Consider the following 25,196-nt stretch of genomic DNA (forward strand, 5'->3'; position numbering starts at 1 on the left):
TATCCGGCTCATCTGCCTCTGTAAATTCTTGCTTTCTCTCCCTGTACCCCAGCCTCCACCCTCCAGCCAGCCGGGGACCTGGTGCCCCCTGGTGGCAGTTAGGGAGCATTGCATGCATTGAACCCCAGAAACAGGAAGAGAACGGTCTTAGAGGACTCCCTAGGCAGAAGCCCTGCCAGGCTGGAGGGCAGTGGGGTCAGCACCCAGCAATTTCACAAGTGGGCGGGGAGGGGAGGGGACGCTGGAAGGGGCTCTCCTGATGCCTCTCTTTCCTACTGAGGTACCAGACAGCAGGGAAGGCCACCTGACAGCTAGGCCTCAGCTACACACAGAACTCCGCCATCGTCCACAAGGGACTGGCAAGGCCCATGCTCCTTCCGAGAGCCCAGAAGAGGGGTGCTGCCTGCAAGCAATGCTGACCCAGGGCCAGGGCTCCCAAAGGCTCCTTCTCCAAGGAGAATACCGCTGCCATCTTGTGCAAAGTTCCTGGATTCTGGGCCCTGGGTCCTGTGTCTCGCCCCCAGAGTTGGTGCTGGTGGGATTTCATTGCTGCGCCCAGAGAGGCCATATCCCACGAAGTGTCTAGGCGTCGGGTTACTGTGAGTATGGTACCAAGCCAGCCACAGGAGTGCCTCCGAGTCAGTGAGGCAGGGAGCCGCCTCAACGTTGGGTGGGCCTCCAGAAGGTTATTTTTGCCCGCGTGTTTACTCGCTGAGCAGTCTAAATTACTTTTTTAAGGCAACTGGCATTTACTCAGTTGTCAACTTATTAAATCCCCCCCCATCTTGAGCGAATTCGCAAGTCACTGTGACTCCAAATAAGAAGGCTTGCAGATTAAACAGTGAGGTCATCAGCAGTCAGAGCCAGCATCTGCAGTCAGAGCAGAGGGCCTCCGGGGAGGGAGGAGGGGCTGGCCACACCTGCCAAGCTTGCTGCAGGAGCCCACCTGCGTCCCCACACTGCGGCCGAGACCGAGCCAGCTGAGGCCCTGGACTGGACCACAATGCTGTCTAGCCTGCTCAGGGTGTGAGGGTCCTTAGAGGGGATCTCAGTGTAAGCAGGGCAGGAAAGGTTCCACAGGACAGGCCTCAGAGCTGGCTGGGGACTCTGTCGTTCAGTCAGTTCCAGGAAGCAGGTGGGAGAGAGCGGGCACACCACAGTGGTGCTTCCTACTACCTGTGAGTCTCTGGGGGGCATGTAAGAGGTCGTAGATCTTCAAGAGAGTTCCCCAGCAAAGATAAACTGCAGATTCCTCCCCAGAGTCCACCAGGGCCCCAAGGCTCAGGCTAGACCCAGTTCTACACAAATGGGACATTTCCTGAAGGATCAGAAAGCCCCCTGCAAGCCAGGCGGTGGTGGCGCACACCTTTAATCCCAGCACTCGGGAGGCAGAGGCAGGCAGATCTCTGTGAGTTCGAGGCTGGGCTGGACCTATAGCCTCCAAAACAATACAGAGAAACCCTGTCTCGTAAAAACCAAAAAAAAAAAAAAAAAGAAAGCCCCCAACAAAAAAAGCAGTGCCCCATCCCTCCTATGGTGGCCTTTCCCCTCCCCAAGCAACTGGGTTTGAGCCACACAGGCCTCAAACATGACAGACACCAAGAGTCCTGAACAGTTAGGCCCAAGAGTATGGACCGGGTAGAGCTCAGCCCAGCTCCCCTATGGGCATGGCTGTAACACTCCGACACTCGGCTCAAGTGCAGCCGCTGGGTATTGAATCAGTGTCTGCCGTACGCTGAGCACGTGCACGTGAGGGCATCGGAGGGCAGCGCAGGCTAGATCCCTGTCCTCCTGGAGCTGGTGCTCCGTAGACATTCCGTGGATGGGTGAGCATGTGAGCCGCCCATTCCGTGGATGGGAGAGCATGTGAGCCACCCATTCCGTGGACGGGTGAGCATGTGAGCCGCCCATTCCGTGGATGGGAGAGCATGTGAGCCACCCATTCCGTGGACAGGTGAGCATGTGAGCCACCCAGTCCTCAGGTGATCATCATCACAGCTCTGTGGGCAAGACACGGACAGAGGAACAGGGACAAAGGCGCAGAATGACAGAGTAAGAAAGAGGAAACAGAGGGGGCTTCGTGGATTAAGAAAAAGAAGAAGGAGAGAGAGACAGAAGCAGAGAAATGGAGGCAGAGACGAGAAGGAAAATCACAACAATTAGACAGACACACACGAGCCCCTCAGCCCAACGGGACAGCACCAGCATCCACTCTGCCTTCTAACCCAGACCAGCTGTTGAGTTCTGCTCAGGCCTCATCCTTGAAGCTAACCTCTTACTTTCTGGGGTGTGGCTGCACTCCAAGACTAAGTTAAAACTTCTCCAGGCAAGAAGCCCCGGTGTGGCAGCTTGCTATATTCTAGAGTCTTCCTCCATCCCCACTTACCCCTGGAGAGCACCCCCCACCCCACCCTTGGCCAGGAAGGCTCAGCTGAAACCCTTCCTTGCCACAAGGGAACAAGTCCTGTGGAGAGAGAGACATAGGACATGGGCAAGAGAGGCCGAGGTTCCAATCGCGGGCTGCAGACCAACACTCAGCCTGAGGGAGGTGAAAATGCTTGAAGCACAGCCGCTCGCTCGCTCGAGAGGTCGCAGAAGTGTTTATCTGGAATTTATTCTCAATAAAGGCTGGCCTCTGCCAGGCGAACCTGAGAACCGCAACAATTTCTGTTATTGAGAGGGAAGGCTTGCTCTCAGAGCTGAGAGAGCGGGAATATTTGCAAATTCTATGCAGATTTCGCTTCCTTCAAGCCACTTAAAAAGCCATGGGTAGAAGGAACAGCTAATTAGAAATGATTGTTCTCTCCTCTCCATTACAGGGACAAGAGCTCCCTCCTTTGTCACTCGCTGGCCACTTGCACAGACACACTCCTGGTGTCACCTGGCAGCCCCGAGCTGGCGGCGCCAGACTCAGCAGCTCAGATTCAGCGCTGGTTGGCGCTCAGCTCCACCAGGGCCCCTGTGTCTTTACGAGCCAGGGGAATAGGGTTTTGATGCAAGCACGACAAGGCACTCTTGACCCCCTTATGGCATGTAGGGGGCCAGTAGGCTCCACGCCATCAGAGAACCCGAGAGACAGCCAATGGTCCTGAGGGATCCTAAATGCAGAGGTGTTGGACCCCGGACCCCGGGGATCAGGCATGAAGGGACACTGTGGCCCGGGGCCGCAGGGAGCAGCACGAATGTCTGAAGCTGTAGGCTGGCATGAAGAGACCAACTTGGTTCAGAGAATGAGTTAGGCCATGGGAGGATTTTGCAGTTGTTACTGCACCGTTACCCCAGAGGGTGCTGCTATGCGCCTCCCCCCGAGGTCAAGAGGTGTGTCTGGGGCTAGGGAGATCACTCAGTTGCCGGGGCTTGCCTAAGTTTCATCCCCAGAACCCACATTTTAGAAGAAGCCAGGGGTCTAGAGAGAGAGTTCAAGCATTAAGAGCACTTGCTGTTTGTTCTCCAAGGGACCTGAGTTTGGTTGCCAGCACCCTCTTCCGGCAGCTCACCACAGCTCCAGGGGACCTGATGCCCTCTTCCAGTCTTCACAGAAAGGTTCACACACACACGACACGCACTCATTGAGACACACATACGCGTTTTGTTTTGCTTTGTTTTGTTTTTTTAGCTTTTTACAAAACCAGGCCTGGTGGCACATACTAGCAGTCCCATCGCTGAGGAGGCTGAGACAGACACACTCCAGGACCCCAGGACCCCAGGACTTGCTGGCCAGTCATTCCAGCCAATGTAGTGAGATCCAGTGAAAGGCCCTGTCTCAAAAAAACAAGATTTATCCTGAGGAATGACACCCAAGGATGACCTCTGACTTCACACACACAAACACACACACACGTAGACACATACACATAAAGAAAGGTGTGTCCAAACCCAAAGACAGAGCCCTCCCTGTCCTAAATCGTCTGAGTATAAACCGACCCTGCAATGCTCACACTGGAGCTACCCTTGTCCCTCCCATTCAGAACTGATATTTGCTTGGTTTCTTACTGGCTAACTCTGACTTAAGTATTTAACCCATAATTGTTAATCTAAGTATTTCTCTTACCAGAGAAAAGGGTCCAGACCTCTTATTCCTATGGCGGCTACATCATGACTGCCTGTGTCTCTCTTTCCCAGAATCCTCCTCAACTCCTAGTCCCACCTATCTTGCTTCCCTATTGGCCAACAGTGCTTTATTGACATATACACAGGACTTCCCCATCATCTCCTCTTTTCTGTCTAAATAAAAAGAAAGGTTTTAACTTTAACATAGTCAAATTATATATAACAGAACAGTTATCAAGTAAGAACATAGTTACAATACTTTGTCCACTAACATTTAGTAAGATTTAAGAAAGTATCATCTATCCTATCTTTGTGAGTCTCAAGTCTTATATGTAACTTATCTTTTATCATAACTAAGGAAAACTATTATTATAACTATCTGCCTTCAACTCCATCAAAGATCACAGAAGGATAATATATACACACCAGAATTGACAGAGACATCTCGCTACCTGGACAGTCACCAGAAGTTATGTTGGGGCATCCATCTTCAGCCAATACGCCACAATGTGTCCAGAAGACTTCTCAGCAAAGCAGGACATTTCAAACTGTCCATCTGCATTGGCAGTCTGTCATTCATTTTTCTGTGTCCTGCAGAAAGTCTTGTAGACTCTTCCATGAAGCAGGAACCCTGAAGGACTGTTTGAGTTCAGCAGTCACTTTTCTGTGGGTTCTGCATGTCCAGTTTATACAGCAACAATCAAGGAGTTCAGGCAAGAACATTTCTTGCTCAAATGGTTAATCTTAGCATGTTTTTTGTTTGTTTGTTTTTGCTTATGCTGAGTCAGGAAGACTTCCTTAAGTGAGCTGCGTGAGTCTCTGCTTGTCTCTGGCAAAACAGAGGCCACCTGAGAAAAATGTTGCTACCAAAAAGCCATGCTTCTCTCTGTTTTTTTGTTTCTAAAATTCCTTTTAAGCTTTTTGTCATTCTATGTGGAAATTCATATCCCACTTCTGACAACCATATGTAGAATGTTGTCTTCCCGCCAGCCTGGTTCCAGAGCCGCATCAGTCCCAAATGAACACACAGGACGCTGTATAAGCTGTTGGCTGTTTGCTTAGTTTCCTGCTGTCTATCTCTGACTTAAGTATTTACCCCATAATTGTTAATCTAAGTATTTCTATTACCGGAGAAAAGGGTCCGGACTTCTTATTCCTATGGCGGCTACATCATGACTGCCTGTGTCTCTCTTTCCCAGAATCCTCCTCGACTCCTAGTCCCACCTACCTTGCTTCCCTATTGGCCAACAGTGCTTTATTGACAAATACACAGGACTTCCCCATCACCCCGGCCTCTGGAGCCTGTTGCCCTGCTCTGCCCACCTTGTAGCTTCCAGGACACATCCCAAGTCAGGCTCCATCTTTAAGTTTAATTCACTTAGTGTGTGTCCTCCAGTGCCACCAGGCTGCTGTGAATGGCAGGGCCTCTTCCCCCACCCCACCCCACCTTCCCCCCTTTTTTGTTCATCTGACAGTGAAAGTCCAACAACTTTAAATGTAAACTGGGCTTGCGGCAGCCGTCTTGGACAGAGACTCAGAGACTGATCTTGGCGTCTTGCTCTTGGGAGTTTCTTTGGAAACTTCACCTCACATCTGCAGAAAAGCAGTGATAAACAGCAGTCTCAAGATGAGGGGCCCAGGCTGGGCTGGGAGGGGGCACAGGTTTAACTGGCCCAGGCTGGGCTGGGAGGGGGCACATGTTTAACCTCTGGCCTCCCCGCACCTGCACATATATGTGCATACACATGCATGTGTGTATACACACATGCGCCAGCACACACACATAGGAACACGTATACATGCACAAAAGAACTCAAGGGTTGATTAGGGGAGCAGTCGGCTGGTCACACCAGCCAGTGAGGATGGCTGGGAGAGGTTCAGGGTGTCTTTGCTACAGGGTTTAGGAAATCCTCGAGGCAGGAGAACGTCCCAGACTATGCTGACCCACCCCTGGAAATCGGGCAGGGGGGCAGTTGAGATGCACACCACGGGCTCCCCTGTGGCCCCAGTGCCCTCCCTGCCACTTCCCAGGTGGTACTTCTCAGGCTGAGAGTTCAAAGCCAGAGAGGTGGCTTTCACATGAGTGATTGGAAACTTGAGCGTGTGATCCTTGGGCTGATCCAAGCCGGCTCCCAAAAGTACTCTCCCAGCTGAGGGGGAAGAACGTCACTAAGTATTCCTGAGCTCACCCTCACCAAGGGTGAAGCCGGCTCTGAGCTCCAGAGGGATAGACAGAGAGGGAGGCTGTCCCACCTCCACTGTTCAAGAGAGCCTGCCGGAGGTGGTGTCCTAGAGGAATGGGGTGACCAGACCAACGCTCAGGGAATCAGATCTGCCAGAGGCCTCGGTGAACCTTAACCCTGGTCACAGGAGTGTGAAGATGTCCAGCCCCCACCCCACCCCAAATCCTGCCCCAGGGCTGGCAGGGGTAGAGTGGGAGTCTCGGGTGGGTGGAAAAGACGCATGGCTGTGACAGGCCATAAACACAGCTGCAGGAGAGCCGCTGGGAGCCAAGAGCCATCGTCTCCTGGGTTCTCCAGGCTAGAGGAGCTGAGAGGCATCCCCATCTGCCTCCTTGCCAGTGAAGTACACGTTGAGTACCTACAACAGCACAGAACCCAGCTCCGCGGTTCAGAAGATGATGTAGCAGCTACAAACAATATGCAAGCAAACCCTGGACACTTGGAGATGCTAGAAGGATCTGTTCTGCATTTTCAAGTTCTCCCTTGACACAGGGCCCTGGCAGCACAGGGCTTCTCTGCCCCCCCCATCTGTGGTCAGCACAGCTTTTGTTGGCTCTCTGCCGCCTTTTTCCACTAACAAAGACCATGGGAGTTAGTCTCGAGCTGCCCGGGTAACCCAGAACAGTCTCCCTGCACCAAGGTTGGCCAGCTGGCAACTCCAGTTCTTTCCATGACCCCCAGTTCCCTCCTGCACGTGTTTCAGTCCTGTGAACATCAGTGGCTGCATAACATAGTTAACAGGAATCTACGGTCTCGTAGGTCTGCAGGACTGAAGTCCAAAATCAAGGCACAGGGTGGCCGTGCAGGGCGGAGGGAGGGGGGTTGATATCCACCAAAGATTGCAGCAAGCAGTCTGTGTGCCGGTTACTTCTGTCAGCTTGACCCAGATTAGAATCATCTGGAAGAGGGGCCCTCAGTTAAGGACTCGGCTCCAACAGGCTGCTCTGTAGGCAAAGGTGTAGAGCATTTTCTTGATTGACATAAGAGGGCTGGTGCCCGCCTACAGGAAGATGGTCCTGGGTGATATAAGAAAGCAGGTTGTACGAGCTGTGGAGAGCCTGCCGGTAAGAGTGTCCCCCCAGTCAGGCAATGGTGGCACATGCCTTTAATCCCAGGACTCGGGAGGCAGAGGCAGGAGGATCTCTGTGAGTTCGAGGCCAGCCTGGTCTACAGAGTGAGTTCCAGGACAGCCTCCAAAGCTACAGAAAGAAGCTGTCTCAGGGGGAAAAAAAGAAAGTGTCCCTCCATGGTTCCTGATTCCGCTCCTGCTTGAGCTCCTGTCCTGACTCCCCTCTGTGATGACCGTGATATGGAAGTGTGAGACAAATAAGCTCTTTCCTCTCCCAAGCTGCTTTTGGTCATGGAGTTTAGCACGGCCCCAGAAAGCAAGCTGGAACACCCTTTTCCTGGTACTGGAGGCAGAGCTCAGGACCTCACACATACAAGTTAAACTCTGACTTGGAGCTACATCCACAGACCTCTTTTTATATATAGACAGGTTCTTGCTAGGCTCTCCAGGCTAGCCTTAAACTCAGTCTGTAGCCCAGGCTAGCCTTGAACTCACTCTAACCCAGGCAGGCCTTGATTGAAATCCTCCTGCCTCAACCTTCATGATAGCTGAGATTTCTGGCCCAGCTCAAGTGTCTATCTAGGGGATCCTAATCTTGTTCTCAGTGACAGACCCTCTGGGCCTAAGCAACCCCTAAACACTGTCTTCTAGATGTCATCCTGTTGGATCCAAAATCAGAGAAACATTTTCAAGCCTAGCACCATTTGCCAAGATGTAGCCATGGCAAGACCCTGTCTCAAAGACATACCAACAACAAAAATCTGAAGCTGGAGAGATGACTCAGCAGTTAAGAGCTCTTGCTGCTCCCCCAGAGGACCTAAGTTCAATTCCCAGCACCCATGTCAGGCAGTTCACAACTGTATGTAATTCCAGCTCCACCTCTGGCCTCCGTACATGCCTGCACTCACATGCACACACCAGCATGTAGACATACATGTAATTAAAATTAATAGAAACAGCCAGGCAATGGTGGTGCATGACTTTAATCCCAGCACTGGGGAGGCAGAGGCAAGTGGATCTCTGTGAGTTTGAGGCCAGCCTGGTCTATGAAGCCAGTACCAGAACAGTCTCCAAAGCTACAGAGAAACCCTGTCTCGACCAAAAACAAACAAACCAAAAAAAAAAAAAAAAACAGTTGTAGGTAGGTATGTTGGGGCCACTTTGGACTTTGGGCCATCCACCGTGCTCACTGCACAGGCGAGGGTGACAAGCCATACTCTAATGCTCACTGGGAGCCACGCCCCAGACTTAGCAGCATCAGCAGCATCAGAGACCCTGTGGCCGTCCCCTACCTGACTCTGCATGGTAGAGGACGCTGAGACGCAGGAGGCTCAAAGACTTGTCCAAGGTCACTTGTACTCCAGCCTTGGCCCAGGAGTGTGAACTACTAGCCACTCAAGGCCACAAGAACGGAGGACAAATCTAAGAATTTAGGGGTTGCCGAGCTGAGGCTGGGACCTGAGCTCACACCAGCCCCAGGTAGGACCAGCCTGGTCTTTTCTCAGAGACTTGGGAGAACGGGAACTGGCGTGGTGACGGAGAGTGCTCAGCCCACTGTGGAGGGCCAGGCAAAGCTGCACAGCCACAGAAGGCAGACTGCAGCTCAGCGGCTGGAGGAGGAGGAGGAAAAAGCCTTGTGGGGAGCCAGCTCCACACTCCAGCACGTCTCCCACGCTCTCCGGGAATCCGCCGAGGCGAGAACAAGGCACTTCAGGTGGCAACTCAGAGGCGGCTCAGCCAAACGCTTGTCACAGCTCCAGCCAACTGTTAAAATAACTTTGGACTTGTTATTATCAAGTAATAGATGTTTATTGTAGAAACGTTAGAAAACGCAGACGCGCCAAGAGAAGGGAAGAAAAATTACCCAAGATCCCCTCGCCGCAGAAGCACCACTTGACATGTTTTCACGTCTCCTTTCGGTGATTTTTTTCCTAAGCTTTGGCTTCCATGTTTTTCCTCTATAATGAGGGCTCTAAAATTGGGCTCGCGCCCGTCCTCCCGTTTGGAAAGAAGCCTCTTCTCCCTAACGCCTCACGACCATGTAGGAGAGGAGTGGTCCTCCCTTCCCCTCACTCCCACCACCCCAGCTCCTCTCGGGAAAGGGGGGCTGATTGGCTGCGGTCAGCACCCAAATAGAGCTGCCCATCCTAATGTGTATCACCCAATGTATGTATGTACACAGGTGGGCATGTGTACATATGACGCCTATGTGCACATGTAAACACGCCCACATGCACGCACACGCGAGTGCATATACATGTGTGGATGCATGCAAATATAGAAACATCTCTCCCCGTGGGCTCCGCCTCCTGCTCAGGGCTGCCCCTTGGCCACGCCTCACCCATCTTGGTTGTTCTCCAGCCCCTTATCTGAGTACCTCGCCCTCGCATCCTTGGCTTGGGCACCAGGAGATAGGAATTCTGACCTCGGAAAAGCAGAAGGGTGCTGCTTCTGCAGCCTTGACCTCAAGCCCTACCTTCTGAAGGCCGCCGTGGACCCAGACCTCGATCCAGCAAGGAGACTGCACATCGGGTGCCCAGGACTCCTGCTCCAAGTGTATGCAACTGTGGGGTCCCGGGTTCCCTGGCTGATGCCACTGTGAGGCCTCGCCCCTCGGAGTCCCACGGGGGCCTCCTTCCTGTAGTCCCTTTCCACGCTGCGTGGAAGGCTACACAGTTTCCTAGACGGAGACCTCCCCGCTCCAAGCCAACGTGTGGCCCTCAGTTGTTCACACGCACACTCAACGTGGGTCTTTCCTGAAGATTAAACCACGGGATTTTAAGCACAGGAAAAGCTGGGCAGAAGCGAAGCCCACGAGGGTCCAGAGCATCTGGAACAAAGACGGAGTGAGACCGTGAACAGGGGCAGGGCGGTGCGGGCCCCACGGCCTGGGAAGGAACACGCTTCCAGAATCTACCTTAAATGGAGTCTCACTGGGGCATTTCTAAAATGATGGCCATGCCCACAGGGCAGAGAGGGAGAGTCTGGAGGGAGCGCCCAGCCAGATTCAACCCCGAAGTCACCCCTGGCCCCCTCACCGAAACCATGTGCCTGTTCAGTGTGGGCTCCCTGAAGCAGGCCCCTACCTGGCTCTCCAGCTCTTCTTACAAGGGAGCATGGGTTTCCCTGTGGCAGGGCCGCCGCTTGTTGCCGCCCCCACCCTCCCCACCCCCGTTCCCAGCACAGCACAGGTAAGGGCCCTCCTGGTACAGACACAGGCCAGGAAATCCTTGAATCCATCTTGGTACCCAGACCCAAGCCCTGCCCCCTTTATCCCTGCCTCTTGACCTCTAGGACAACTCCCCAAGCCCTGTAAGAACTTCAGAACAGCAGAATCCGGCGCAGACACCAGGTAGGGGGCTGCTTGGCAAGCACAGGGCAAGAGAGTCCCACCACCAGCCCTTGCCCCAGAGCTGCAGTGGCAGGGGCCCCTCTTCCTTGGAATCAGGAAGCTCGGGTCTACAGCAGGGAGTGCGGATGCTTTCCCAATCTTAAGGAACCACTTAAACAAACCCTCTTGCTGTTTGCTGTCTGACTGCGGGCCGCTCTCACGGCACCCAGGGCTGAGTGAGCTGAAGGAAACTTGGGATTCCCCGTTTGGCTCCGGCAGGTTATTCAAACACACAGTCCCTGTCCCCTGGCCGTGGGGACGTCAAGCTTGACATCAGAGCCAAGCTCTCGGTGAGGTACCTCTGACTTGCACGGGTCACCCTAGCAGGTACCCATTTGCCTTGGTGAGCAAGGGGACCTGTGACACGCTTTGGTCTCCTCTTCATCAGTTTCTAAGTCATCATTTGGTAAGCGGGACTTGGCAGGCACCCTTAGAACAGACCAGAGCCTACATGGACCTCAGTCCCCACTCCTCCTCCCCTTTAGGGGTCCTTTGGCCTAATGTCTAGGATCCACCAGATGCTCCCAGAAGATGACTGGAGTTCAGATACCCAGAACCAACATGGCACCTCACTCGCATCCTGTCTTCCAAGGATCACATGATGACTCCTCCTCTGCCTACACCTCCCAGAATTCTCCTTGTCTCCTAGCCCCACCTATCCTGCTGCCCTATTGGCCAACAGTGATTTATTCATCAACCAGTAAGATAAACATACACACAGAAGGACAACCCCATCATCCGTCTGGTTCATGCTCCCTTCATTGTAAAATCCACCATCTTCGTGTGGACAAAGGATTTCAGTACCTTGTTGGGTCCCAGCCCCATGGGTTCTCTGTGAGTTGCTGGTCAGCCTACAAGTGCAACTTGTTTTCCAGTCCAAGTGCTTTCTGTTTTCTAGTCCTGGCTTACTGCCCTGGCCTTGACCCTCTGACATCAACATTCAGCAGGAGGAAAACAATGATCTCTTCTACCTGGGGTTTTCCCACTGTGCTATAAACCTGTATATAAAGCTTCTCCCTCTTACAAGAGGGGGACCTCTTAGCACTTGCAATGAAGACTTACACTCTCTCTCTCCTGGCAATAAAGGCACCACATGCATTCTCTTAGTACAAACAAGTGGACGTCTGGTCTTTCTTTCCCTGATACCTTGGAGTTGCTTGCAGCGGGCACGGCAGTACCTAACATCCCAGAGCCAATGGAAGGCCTTGACTCGGACTGACCATGTTAGACAGGCCATCCTGTCCTCCCCAGCAGGGTTTCTCCAGCTGGCCACTGGGAGACCTAGTGACATCTTGTCCCTCTGATGGGGGCTGTCCACACATAGCAGGCGAATTTGAGACATCCCTGGAATTCACCCACAGCTGGGACTCCAGACTGCTAAATTAACTGGGCCACGATGGTCAGCTTCCGTTCCCCACTCTGATAAAAAGAGGCTTCCCCACCGAGCAAGAACGTTGTGGGAGCTGATGCAAAGATTGAAATAACACGCTTGATGAAGGGCCTGGTCCACACTCGCCACACAGTGTGAATCTGTCATCAGCATTGATTTTGTAGGAAAGGCCCATGTTTCCAACCACACTTCTGTCGAGAGCCACGGATGAGAGAGAATGAGCTGTGGACTTGGCGAGGCCCCTGCCAGCCTCGAGAGAAATGACTGCCGGCCTGGCAACTGCAGTCCTAGTGATCACGCTCCCCTGACAGGTAACCGTGATGGGGTCCAGCCAAACGTGGTCTTGTTTTTCCAAAGGGCAAATAAATGTACCAGCCGCTATGATAGGGGGCAGACGCAGTCGTTGGAGGGTGAGTTTCAAAGGAGAAAGTTGGAGGCTCCCTTCAGATTTAATGAGCTAGAAAGACGTGTGCAAAGTGGGACAAATTCGGTATAAATCAAATATTAATAGTGGTAAAGGTGAGGCCCGCTAAGGCGTGAATCAATAATAGCACCGGTGGGCTGGAAAGCACCTGCCCATTGAAGGCACTCCCAGAGTTCTGGGCTAATACAGCTGGAGAACCAGAACTCGGGGGGAGGGCTAGGGAGAGTGTCCCCAGGAAGCCTCTGGCCAGCTGCAAGCAATAAGGCTACCCCTCTAATTTCATCTTACCCCAAAATGCTGTAGATCCTGAGTGCCAGGCTCACCCCACCCTGCAAGGAACACTGACTCCAAGCTGAGCCCCGTCCCAGCCTAGGACATAGGTGTGTCTCAGCCTCCATCCTGAAGGCCCTGCTGTCACTTGTGTTCTGGGGGGAAACTGAGGCTCAGAGACAGTTGGCAGAAGAAGCAGGCACCTAACCAGGGCCATTTGGTTCCAATCCCCTGCCCCAGGGATCCACACTATCCAAACCTTCCCATGTCTGTCCTTGGCCCAGCCGTGGAGGAGTGGACAGCAGGACGGCCCAGGACGGACTCACTGTGTCATCTTCACTTTCTCCCTGGCTTCCAGAGCTGCCCCCACCAGGATATCCAGCCACCAACCCTACAGGAATGGGCGTAAGCCTCCTCTGCCCACCAGTGGTGATGTTTTCTTCATGATCTAATAAATCTTACCTGAAGATCAGAGTGAAAATCTAGCCACAGCCATAGAGGCCAGGCAGTAGCACCACACCTTTAATCCCAACACTTGGGGAGACAGAGGAAGATGGATCTCTTTGAATTTAAGGCCACCCTAGGCTGCATGAGAGTAAATCAGTCTAAAGGAGAAACAGAGCTCGCACCTTCAATCCCAGCACTAGAGAGGAGCATAACGCAGGTGGAGACAGGAGTATGGTGTATTCAGTCTGCAGTCAGACCGAGGACAGGATCGCACCCCCCCCCAAATTTGGTCTTAGCCTTGGTAAAGGTAAGGACTCTCTGGTGGATTGACTGCTCTACTTTTCTGATCTTCAGCTTGAACCCCAGTATCTGTCTCTGGGTTTTTATGATTCATGCTACACCGACCCCTGCATCCTCTGCCCACCCCCACATCCTCTTGTTTAACTGAAGAGAGAAAGCCTTGACCCGAATGTAGGCGGTGTTAGTATTTAGGCATTTGTACAGCCTGCCCTTGGGGTACTTCCAGGATACGCCCTCAGCTGCAGCCCCTAAGAGCACCACCTGTGCACAGTCATTACGTTCCCTTTTAAAAGGGCCCTGCCCACCTCCCATCTCCCCCTCCCCTCCCCCTCCCCCTCCCTCCCCTTCTCTCCCTCTCTCCCCCTCTCCCCCTCCCTCTCCCTTTCTCTCCTCTCCTTCTTTCCTTCTCTTCTCTCTTTGTCTGTTCCTCTCTTCCTCTGCTCCTGTCCTGGAAGGCCAGCCCCCCCCCCCTTTCCCCTTTTTACAATCCTTTTCCCTTAATAATAGTAATTTTAAAAAACTCCACTTGAACTCTGCTGCATGGCATCTTTCTCAAGCCGCTTTTAAAAATTACAACAGGTGGCGCCATCCAGTGGTCTGGGGTCCTGAACTGGGCAGAAGGAGAAGGTGAGCTGAGCACCAGCATCCATCCGTCTCTGCTTCCCAAACTGCAGATGCGGTGTGACTGGCGGCTTAGTGCTGCCATCACGCCTTCCCTGTTATGCCGGACTGCACCCTCACACCGTGAGCCAAAATAAGCCCCTCCTCCTTCCTGACGATGCTTCCTGTTAGGCACTGGTCTCAGCAGTAGGAAAAGGCACCAGCCCCACTCTGGGAATGGCATTAATGCCTCATGGCTTAATGACACACTACAAAGCCACGCCTCTTAAAGTTTCCACTCCTAGATGACATCACCATGCTGGGAACAAAGCTTTCTGTATTAGTTGGGTTTCCATTGCTGCAATGAAACACCTTAGCCAAAAGCAGGTTGGGGGAGGAAAGGGTTTGTTTGGCTTACACTTCAGCATTGCTGTGCCTCATCAAAGGAAGCCAGGACAGGAACCCAAAACAGGGCAGGAACCTGGAGGCAGGAGCTGATGCAGAAGCCGTGGGAGGGGCGCTGCTCACTGGCTTGCCCCCTTTGGCCTTCTCAGCCTGCTTTCTTATAGAACCCAGGACCACCTGCCCAGGGACGGCCCCGCCCACAATGGGCTGAGCCCTTCCCCATTGATCATTAATTAAGGAAATGCCCTACGTCCATGTCTTACGCAGGCATTCTCTCAGGTCCCCTCCTTTTAGAAAGCTCTAGCTTGTGTCCAGTTAACATGCGGCTCTCCAGCAAACTTGAGTCCAGTTAACATGCGGCTCTCCAGCAAACTTGAGTCCAGTTAACATGTAACATGCGGCTCTCCAGCAAACTTGAGTCCAGTTAACATGCGGCTCTCCAGCAAACTTGCGTTGTTAGGGACCTTGACAAGGGCCAAGCCACAGTGGGTGTGATGAGAGCACCGCTAACATCCGCGTAGTGATTTCTGTGTGCTGGACTGTTGACGCTACACACCCACACTCACGCCTGAAGTTCTCTGACACAGGAGGTGACCCTGGCCTTACAGAGTGGACCTTTCCCACATCACACCTGAGCCGGAACTCCTTCCCAAGCCCCCTCTGACCCCTGGACCTCGACTCTCCAGAGCAACCCCTGAGGCATCTCCTGGGCTGGGAGAGGCCACTCTCAGCCACACGGGGGAGGGAGCAGCTGGTACTCCAGGTGGTGGTAGACTGTGGACCTGCCAGGGATCTCCTGAAGGACAGAAAGAGGCCTGAGCGTGAGGAGGCAGGGTGCCCCCTCTGGATTCAGAAGCAAGCTCATGTGAGGCTCGTGCATCCGCTGGAAACTGAGTCAGACTTCTACACCTCTTCCAAGAAAGAGTTCAAGGCCTTCTGTTCCCACAAGTTAAGCCAGTCCTGCCTGGAGCCTCCTACTACCTCCCATTCCTGCAAGGCAAGGAGAATCCCAAAGGCCTTACTGCCCACCTGAAGCCTCCGCGTCTTTTACTGGGGAAATCCAACGCCCCAAACCTCCTCACCTCCCAAGACGTACATGACAACCATCCCAAGCAAAAGCAAGGGAACCCGGGCTAAGACCACTTAGCTTGAGCAGGGAGGGTTCTGGTCCCCACTGATCATCAAACCACTGACCTACGCTGCCCCGAGGACTCCCCCTCTGTGGCTGGCCCTGGTGCTGCACATCAGGCTGACAGGACTATGGCAGGCTCTTCAGGGAAGGCTAGTGAGGAAGGGGCCGAAGCTGGGAGGGAAGCTGGGCAGCCTCTGTCTTTCATGTTCAGTCCCTTTGTGGTACATCAGTCACAGGAAGTGTGGTACATCAGTCACAGGAAGTTCCCTGGCAGAGAGCAGGGACCTGATCAGTAGAGTTGCTTGGAAAGTCTGTCATCTGCCCACCTCTCCTCACCCATCCTCGGCTCTGGAGGACAGGAGCTTTTAAAGAGATGCAGTGTGCACCCTCGGGTTTCAAAAAGCGTGCCTGGCCTCAGATCTGTGAATTTTTTTTATTTTGAGCAGGATTAATCCAGCTCAGAAGTGTTCTACCGGAGCTTTTTTCCTGGTAAGATGGGCTCTGATGGGAAGCAGCAGACTCAAGTTTGACATGGAAGGAGCCCTGGCCATGGGTTTCCTTGTGGACGCTCCACAGACAAGAACAACGGCCTGGTGTTGTTTCCCCCTTGCAGACAGAGAGGCTGTGAAAGGCTGGAGACCAACTGGGACAGAGATTCTGTGAGAGAGACATGGAGACTGAGAGCCTGGGCTTCAGAAGACCCAAACTGCCCAAGGTCTCCACGGCCACTCGGCAATCCCCAACCACCCGGCGCTATACCCCTGCATTCTTAGTTTATTCTGGGTATCCCAGAAGACAACAGCCACTGGACCTGCAGGAAAGCACGTGGTGGCTCAGCCTGGGGAATCACGGAGCCCCAGACCCACAGGAAAGACCCAGCTGCAGGCAGTGTGACCTTGCAAGGGACCTGGGCCCTGCAGAAGAGGCAGCACATGGTGACTGGGACAGAGGAGACATCATACTGCCTGTGCTCAGATCGCAGCTGAGCCATTTTATACTAGATGGCAGTCGAGCACCGTAACTTCCTGTGGGCCTTGGTTTCTTCATCTGTAAAACGGGAGGAGGATGCTAATGACAGCGTTTACACCTGCTGGAGGGGCTATCGTGGAGGAATTGGGTAAGGACGGAGAAGAACTTGGGACAGTGCCTTCCTCGGGATGCACATCAGATAACATCACTGGCTGTGGGTGTTAACAATTACTACATATTATGTCGTCACTTACGTGATGCCATTATGCCCGTACTGTGTAGCAATGTTGTACCACATGACCGGGCAAGGGGTGAAACGCTCCACCTGAATTACAACTGGATCCATGGCCCCTGCCTACACATAGCCAGCTGACTTACACTAGGAGGATGAGTAGGCAGCAATGCCGTCAGATGGGAAGCACGGGTTCGAGTATCCTTCACCGTGGGCAGAGTGGTTCGCAGCAGCCCTGTCATGCATGTGATGAAGAGGTGTTAGTGAGGATCTGGGGCTCGGGGAGGAGGCTCCACCCATGAGAAAGGACAAGGGTTAGGAACTCGTCTCTGTGGGTTAGGGTTGGCACCACACACACACACACACACACACACACACACACACACACACACACACACACGGAATCCCAACACTCAAGAGGTGGAGACAGGGAGATCAGAAGTTCAAGGTCACCATCCAAAGGAGATGGACGTGCGCATTTCCCTGGTCTGACCAGTCTGCTGCATGCTCTGTGTTCTCCCCACCCTGTGTTAAAATACCACACTGTGCTCTGTCAAATGTACAGTTACCACACGGAAACTCAAAAAATAAAAATCCTTGCCAGGCCTGCCAGCACAGGCCTATCACCCCAGCTTCGTAAAAAAAGCATGAATGAGATCACCATGGAGTCGAGGCCAGTGCGGGATGCAAAGGGGATTCCAACCCAACTTGGGCAACTTGTGAAACCCTGTCCCCAAAGTGTAAAAAAAAACTTCTGGGGTAGCAGGTTTGGTGCCCTGGGTTCCGTCCCTGGCACTGCAAAATCATGACGACGATCACGGTGATGATGACGTGATGACAACGATAACAATGATGGTGATGGTGATGATGATGATGATGATGGTAGTGATGGAGGTGGTGATGATGGTAGTGATGGAGGTGGTGATGATGATGATGGTAGTGATGGAGGTGGTGATGATGGTAGTGATGGAGGTGGTGATGATGATGATGGTAGTGATGGAGGTGGTGATGATGGTAGTGATGGAGGTGGTGATGATGATGATGGTAGTGATGGAGGTGGTGATGATGATGATGATGGTGATGATGACGTGAGGACAACGATAACAATGATGGTGATGGTGATGGAGGTGGTGATGATGGTGATGGAGGTGGTGATGGTGGTGATGATGGTGATGGTGGTGGTAGTGATGGAGGTGGTGGTGCCTAAGCAGATGGCAGGAGGAAACACTCTGAACTGAACATTTATACATCACATATGTGTACCAGTTGTCACGCCATACACTGCAGACACGTACGGTTTGTGATACAGTCTAGAAAGTGAGCGAAAGCTGACACTGTGGCTGCACTAAATACTCACAGACCTTTTTACTTCCTTGCCGTTCCCCAGACAGCTCGGCAGAACTGCTGTTTACCTGGCCTTTACACTTCATCGGGTTTTTCTAAGTTGTCTGCGGTTGTTTGTGTGTTAGGAAAGAGTGAGCATCCAATAATCCCAGGATCAGAGGTTTGGAAGGAGAGCCCAGAACCCGCCTATGAAGACTGACTGTGTGGTCTTGCTTGGAGCTGCTGGCAGCCTCTGAGGGGCGTGGCACTGAGTTCCATCGTACATGTGAAGACCAGGGACCTCAAAGGTTAGGAGGTGTCTTGGTTACTTCTCTGTTTGCCATGAGAAAGCATCGTGGCCAAGGCGGTTTATAGAAGAAAATGTTCAACTGGAGTACCATGTTGCAGAGAGTTAGAGTCTATGACCGTCGTGGCAGGGAGCATGGCATCGGGCAGACAGGCACGGCCCCTGGAGCAATAGCTCAGAGTTTGCAAGTGATCCACAGCACAGGGAAGAAAGAAAGCTAACTGGGAACGGGGTGGGCTTTTGAAACCTCAAAACCTGCCCCTAGCATCACACCTCTTCAAGGAGGCCACATCTCCTAACCCTGCCCCAACAATTCTACCACCTGGGGGCTGAGCATTCAGATATGTGAGCTGCGGGGGAAGGGGGCGTCATTTTTGTTCAGATACCACCGGTGGCTGTAGATTGACTGCCAGAAGAAACAGACTCCCGGCCAGTAGGAAAACTTGACCCTCAGCACACTCTTCCACACGGAGCAAGAAAATCAGGTGTCCACAGAGCCAGGCAGACATCATGGACACCAGGCTTGGGTCAGGGAGCAAAAACAGCGAAGCCAGCTCTGGGGAGGCCTCAGGAGGGGTAGCAACAGTCGCAGGTGGAAGCTTCTGCTTTGAAAGGCTTCTCAGATCCAGGCAGCAGTCACTCTGAGGGCCCATAGGCATAGTACAGTAGTGCCTTCTTCTTTCTCAAAAGAATAATATAGATTTGAATTTGTTTGTTTGTTTGTTGTTTGTTTCTCGAGACAGGGTTTCTCTGTATTGTTTTGGAGACTGTCCTGGAACTCGCTCTGTAGACCAGGCTGGCCTCGAACTCACAGAGATCTGCCTGCCTCTGCCTCCCAAGCGCTGGGAATAAAGGCGTGCCCCACTACCGCCCAGATGGACTTTTTTTTAAAGTGAAGAAATTATTTTAAATTCTTTTAAACACACAATGACTCCGTGTGTGTGTGTGTGTGTGTGTGTGTGTGTGTGTTTAAACTCCTTTAGGAGACAGCACCAAGCCTGATGCCCCTGAACATTGAAGATGCATGCAGATGGTCTCAGTGCCTCCTCAGACCCATGTCTGGGTCACATGGCTCTGTCCCTAAACTCTTTTCCTGGCCAAGTCCATGCAGGAAGTCCAAGTTTCCTAGAAATAGGAAGAGGGCTTGACATGAAGATCTAAAGGGGGAAATGGGGGCCACAGAGACTCATCCCATACCTCACCAAGAAGCAAGGCTGTGCTGGCTGCTTTTCTCTTTGCTGGACAAGCCACCTTAAGGGAGGAAGGGCTAACATTTGGCTTGCAGTCTGGGACTGCACACCAGCGGGAAGGCGTGACAACAGGAGCGCCCCGAGGCAGCTGCTCACATTGCATCAGCAGCCAGGAAGCAGACACAGATGAAGGCTGGAGCCCAGCTCACGTTCTCCCTTTTGATGTGGTCCCAGACCTGGCCTGCAGGGTGCTGCCACTCACATTCAGGGTGGGTCCTTCCCTCATTCAGCCTTTCTGCAAACAGACACCCCTGTAGACACACCCGGACATTTATTGTTTCCATGGTGATCCTAAATCCCATCAAACTGGGGAGATTAGCTATCACACAGGCGGTTTCCTCCGCTCCAAAGGAAAGGCAGCTGGTGAGATTATCAGACTTGCAAAGCTGAGGCTTCCCAGGTCACAGGTGGAGCTGAGGTCAAAGAGGAAATCATTGGCCTACACATAGGGCTGCAGAGCACTGAGATTGGTTCTCTCTCTCTCTCTCTCTCTCTCTCTCTCTCTCTCTCTCTCTCTCTCTCTCTCTCTCTCTCTTCCCCCCGCTGGGTGTAGCACTCCTCTACAGAGGCCCCTTTTGCATGGGTGCTCCCTTCGGCCCCCAAGGCCACCTGTCAGATGGGATGGGTGCATCACCGCTTATCAAAGACCATGGAAATGCTTTGAACATAACACTTTGAAGCTCTGGTTGGCTTTAAATCCAAGCCTGCAAACCATCTCTGCAGAAAAATAACCCAGATTTGTCACGGCACATTTTGACACGTTTGCATGCTCCCTTGATCCAACCCAGGGCTAACAATAGCTCCCCAAGCTTCACTTTAAATAAGAACATTCACAACACAGACAAGAAGAATGGGGGGTAAAACGGGCAATTACTTTAAAAAAAATTCACAAATGATAAAGACGAATCCGGCTGCTGAAAATGGAGCCAGGTTTCCAGGCAAGTGACAGATTCACAACCGTCTCTAAGAGCTAGTGACAGGCCCCACACCGAAAGAGGGAGAAGAGATTGAGGGCATGATGACTGCGGAGCGGCTAATGGGATTTAGGGGCCTTCATTTGCAGGTCACCGGTTTTGGCTTAGCCCAAACACCCTGTCTCTGGGAGTTGCCACTATCTGGCCACTGACAAAACACAGCTAGGCCTGGGGACACCTCTAAGAGGCAGAAGGGACCCCCAGGTCGGTTGAGGCCCTGCTGCTAAGACAACAAGAAGCTTCTGAAGACAAGCAGGAAAGGAAAAGGTGGCAGAAGCCGTTCGGTGGCCAGAAGTGCCGGGGCGGGTCCCCACCCTCCTGCCCTCCGATCTCTGCTGCCTCCCCTCCAGATGACCCCCCCTCATAGTAAGCCCTCCAGGATCTGCATCCTCTGAGCCACCACCATGGGGTCTCCAGGGCAGAGGCAGGCCGCTGAGAGTGCCAAACAAGGAGAAGGCACCACAGCTGGTTGTCGGGGATGGAAACAAAGCCGGGACCTGTGTCTGGGGACCACCCCCATCCCACCCCACCCCACCCCGGCAGGGGGGCTTCTCAGCCATTCACACCGAAAAGAGAATGTCAGAGCATCTTTCAGCCCAAAAGGAAAGGGGTGAAGGGAGCTGGAGAAGCAGCTCAGTGAGGAAAGCACCTACTGTGCACACACGAAGACGCGGGTCCAATTCCCCCGGAACCCGTTTACAAAGGCCAGGTGTGGTGGTAAGTGCATGTATTCCCACCTCTGGGGAGGTCAAGACAGGGGTACCTTGGGCTTTCTATCCAGCTGTGCCAGTCGAATGGGTGACCTCCAAGCCAGCGAGAGACTCTCATCTCAAAAAAAAAAAAAATGAGGTAGACGGCACCTGGGAACGACATCCAAGACTGACCTCTGGGCTCCTCACACATAAGCACATGTGTCCACCTGCACACTCATGAACATAAACACACATGGATCCACATACAAGAAAGAGGAAAGGAGGCTCAAGTTGCACACCAGTCACGGAAGGACTAAGACTGTGTAGCTCCACTCGTGTGGGGTCCTAGAGGGGCTGAAGGCAGTTTGGGGTGGGGAAGAGTGGGAAGTTAGTGGCCATGGGCGCGCACCAGCTGGGAGTCGGCTTGTGGTGACGGCTCGGCACCTGTGTTAGTGCACTCTCTGCCTCCAAGAGCTCCCGAATAGGACCAAAGGCATCCACGGTGTGTACAGGTCACACAAGGATGGTTCCAGTTAATGACTAACTACATAAAGGACAGTGACTCCGAAAGAGACATATCTAGTGCCTGGTTCCTACCAAGGGCAGTAGAGGGAGTCAGGTCACCTAGAGCTGGTGTCGCAAGTCATTGTGAGCCACCGTGTGGGTATGGGGAATCAAACCTGGGTCCTCTGGAAAAGCAGCATGTGCTCCTAACCACCGAGCCCATCTCTCCAGCCGAGCCAAGCACGGCTGTGTTTAACACACCCATAAAGGTCCGGGTATTTCAGAACCCGGATAGCAACCCGCATCCAGCCCCTTCCAGAACCTTCATTGTCAGTCAGTACCCTTTAAGAAATCATTTCCTTTTTAAAAATGCTTAAAAGTTCCTTGAGAATTTCATAGGCGACTGCAATGTATTTTGATCCTATCCGGCCTCAATTCTTCCCCTCCAACTCTTCCCAGACTCTCTAATATATATCCCCTCTAGTATACATATATCCGAAATAATATATATCCCCTCTAATATACATCCCCTCTAATATATATCCCCTCTAGTATATATCCTCTCTGGTATATATCTCTTCCCAATTTCATGTTCTTCATCCAGTGAGAGCTTCCGCTATGGGTGCTCCTAACAATTATTTCTTAGACACCCGCTACTAGGTACCGGATGTTCTGCTGAATCTCAGAGCTGGCCATTAAACCAAGTTTCTACCACCAAGAAACCTGGAGCCAGCGAAGGGAACCAGGCCAGGTAACAGAGATGGGAGGAGGGGCACTCAGAGAGGAGCACCCTCCCAGCACAGGGAGACAGTGGAGAGGAAGCAGCCCCAAATTCCAGTACTAACAAATAAAACTCTGCACTCGGGCAGTGAGCCTGTTCTCGTCTTTTCTTCCAGAAACCTCTGGGTTGCACCTAGGAGCCCACAGAGGGGCCAGAACTCGGGCCCCTGCCCCTTCTGCCAAATTTACAGTTCTCATTGTAAGTGTGCTGTCGGGGTGATGGGTGTGGATGTGTGGCCTCCCTGACTGTTTTTCATGCTCTGTCTATGGGGACAGGAAGGAGAGCGACAGATTCCAGGCACCTTGCTCAGGGCAGGGGGACGTGGGCCCACACTCTGCTTCCGACATCATCTGTCTAGCTTTAGGACGTCCTGATGCCTGTTTGAGGTCTTTGTCATCCGCCAGGCCGAGACTTATTATTTATTTCTGGCAACTTGTCGAACACAGTGTTCCTTGAGTCATTATTTCATGTAGAAGCCTGCCCACCCGGCACGACGGAGGGTACTTAGTCAAGTTGTCTATAGGGATTTGAGGAGGGGTTGTTGATGGATTTCGTCTTAAAAGGATCTATTGAGGCTGGCTGCATCTTGCGGCATCAGCCCTGTAAATATTATAAATATCTCTACTTCTCCAGAGGGGAGAGATCTCCCCTCCTCTCTCACCAGCCTATGAGCAGAAGCAATAGAGTAAAGGGGATGGTCCCTGGAAAGCAGAAGCCACGCAGAGCAGGGACAACTGGGTGTGCCTTTGAGAGTAACCTTGTCCGGCTGTGTACTCCCACGGACCCGTGTTCCTCTCCACACAGACCCACTGAAGACACAACTCCATACAGCTGCAGTCTGAGCACATGGTTAACTCACACACAGCTTCAGCCCTGCTACTGGGGCCACTGGTATGATTGATTGACTGATGCTGGAGGGCTTCAAGTGGAGTAGGGCATGGCTTTGGGGTGAACCCAAAATAGTCGGCCTCCAGGCACTCTGGGGCAGACACTCAGCATTTTCTGGGGACTCTGAAAATGCTGTCTTAGTTTGGGTTTCTATTGCTGGGACGGAACACCGTGAGCAAAAGCAGGTTGGGGGAGGAAAGGGTTTATTTGTCTTACATTTCCACAGCACTGTTCATCATGAAAGGAAGTCAGGACAGGGACTGAAGCAGGGCAGGAACCTGGAGGCAGGAGCTGATGCAGAGGCCATGGAGGGAACTGCTTGCTGACTTGCTCCTCATGGCTTGCTCAGTCTTCTTTCTAGTAGAACCCGGGACCACCCGCCCAGGGATGGCTTTCTCTTTGGGTTTCGGTTTTGACCTGGAGAGCGGTGTGCGGACCTTTGCTTCTCAGCTTTCTTGGCTCCTCACGTAAGTGACTTCTCCCTCAATAAGGAGATCTCAATAAATCATAGGACATCCCTAAAGTTGTGTAGTTTAATATGTCTGCCTCATCTCTACATACCTCTGCAGGCAGCTGCACCCTCTAGGCTCTGCCACTCTCTTGGCAGTCAGTCCTCTGTCCCACCTGCCTCTCCTGCGTCTCTCCTTCAAGGACACTTGTCACTGGATTTAGATCAACCTGGATAATGAAGGAAGTCTTATCTCAAGTCCCCCGGTGGTCTATGAAGACCCTTTTCCCAAAGCACCATTCACACCCGTGGATGTGCGGCTGGGGAGGGGCCTCTAATCATCCCCCAGCAAGGCAGCTCAGAGTCCTAGCCAATGTCTCCTCCGGTAGGGGTGGGACTTCTTGAGCCCCTCCCACATCCATCCATGCTGGGACTTAGGCTGGCTAGCTCTTGCTCATGCACACGGGGAATTTCTGTAACAAAAATAAAGTAAAAATTTAAAGGAGCAAAAAACCTTAAACGGCCAAGTTCCAAGAAAGAAAGAAAAGACTCCCCCTGACCACAATGCATTGCAGTTCTCTCACGTGAACGCAGCAATGGCACGTCATATCTGAACCCTCAGGCGCAGGGCTCTCCTCGCTGTCTACGGGGCACACATCATCTCTGCTCCTCCATGAAGCTAATGCTCCCTTGAAACAGTAAATGACCAGAAAAATGAGATGAAAACTATAATTCTCCAGTTTTTTTATGGGATTCAATCGGCAGAAAATTACCACCAAGAGTTCTAAACCTCTGCTTTCTGTTTCTTACCTTGATTAGCACCGGTGATGGTTCTGAAACACACCTCTGATTGCCCACGGTGGGAGCACCCAGAACCAAGGAAATTCCTGAGGGGAGACGGGGCTCACACCTGTACGAAGGTCTGACTGGGACTCATCAGTGTCGACTTAACAGGATTTGGAATCACCTAAGAGACCTAGGGAGTTTCCAGGAAGGTCTAATATGGAGGGAAGGCCCACCCTGTGGGGTGGGGGGGGCACTGTTTCATGGGCTGCAGGTCTCCACTGAATAAGAAAGTAACTGGCATTGTCCCCCCTCCCCCTCCCC

General features: G+C 52.6%; 1 long non-coding RNA gene across 1 annotated transcript; it reads right to left on the reverse strand.

Moving 5' to 3' along the window:
• Positions 1–23,872: 23,872 nt before the first annotated feature.
• Positions 23,873–25,180, reverse strand: LOC106023081. The gene is made up of 3 exons (XR_001197749.3): positions 24,900–25,180; positions 24,203–24,778; positions 23,873–24,123 (listed from the first exon to the last, which is right to left on the reverse strand). It is a non-coding gene; the product is annotated as an uncharacterized LOC106023081 (long non-coding RNA).
• Between the last annotated feature and the right edge of the window lie 16 nt (positions 25,181–25,196).

The sequence above is a fragment of the Mesocricetus auratus genome, unplaced genomic scaffold, assembly GCF_017639785.1.
Source record: "Mesocricetus auratus isolate SY011 unplaced genomic scaffold, BCM_Maur_2.0 Super-Scaffold_100042, whole genome shotgun sequence".
NCBI classification, from domain to species: Eukaryota; Metazoa; Chordata; class Mammalia; order Rodentia; family Cricetidae; genus Mesocricetus; species Mesocricetus auratus.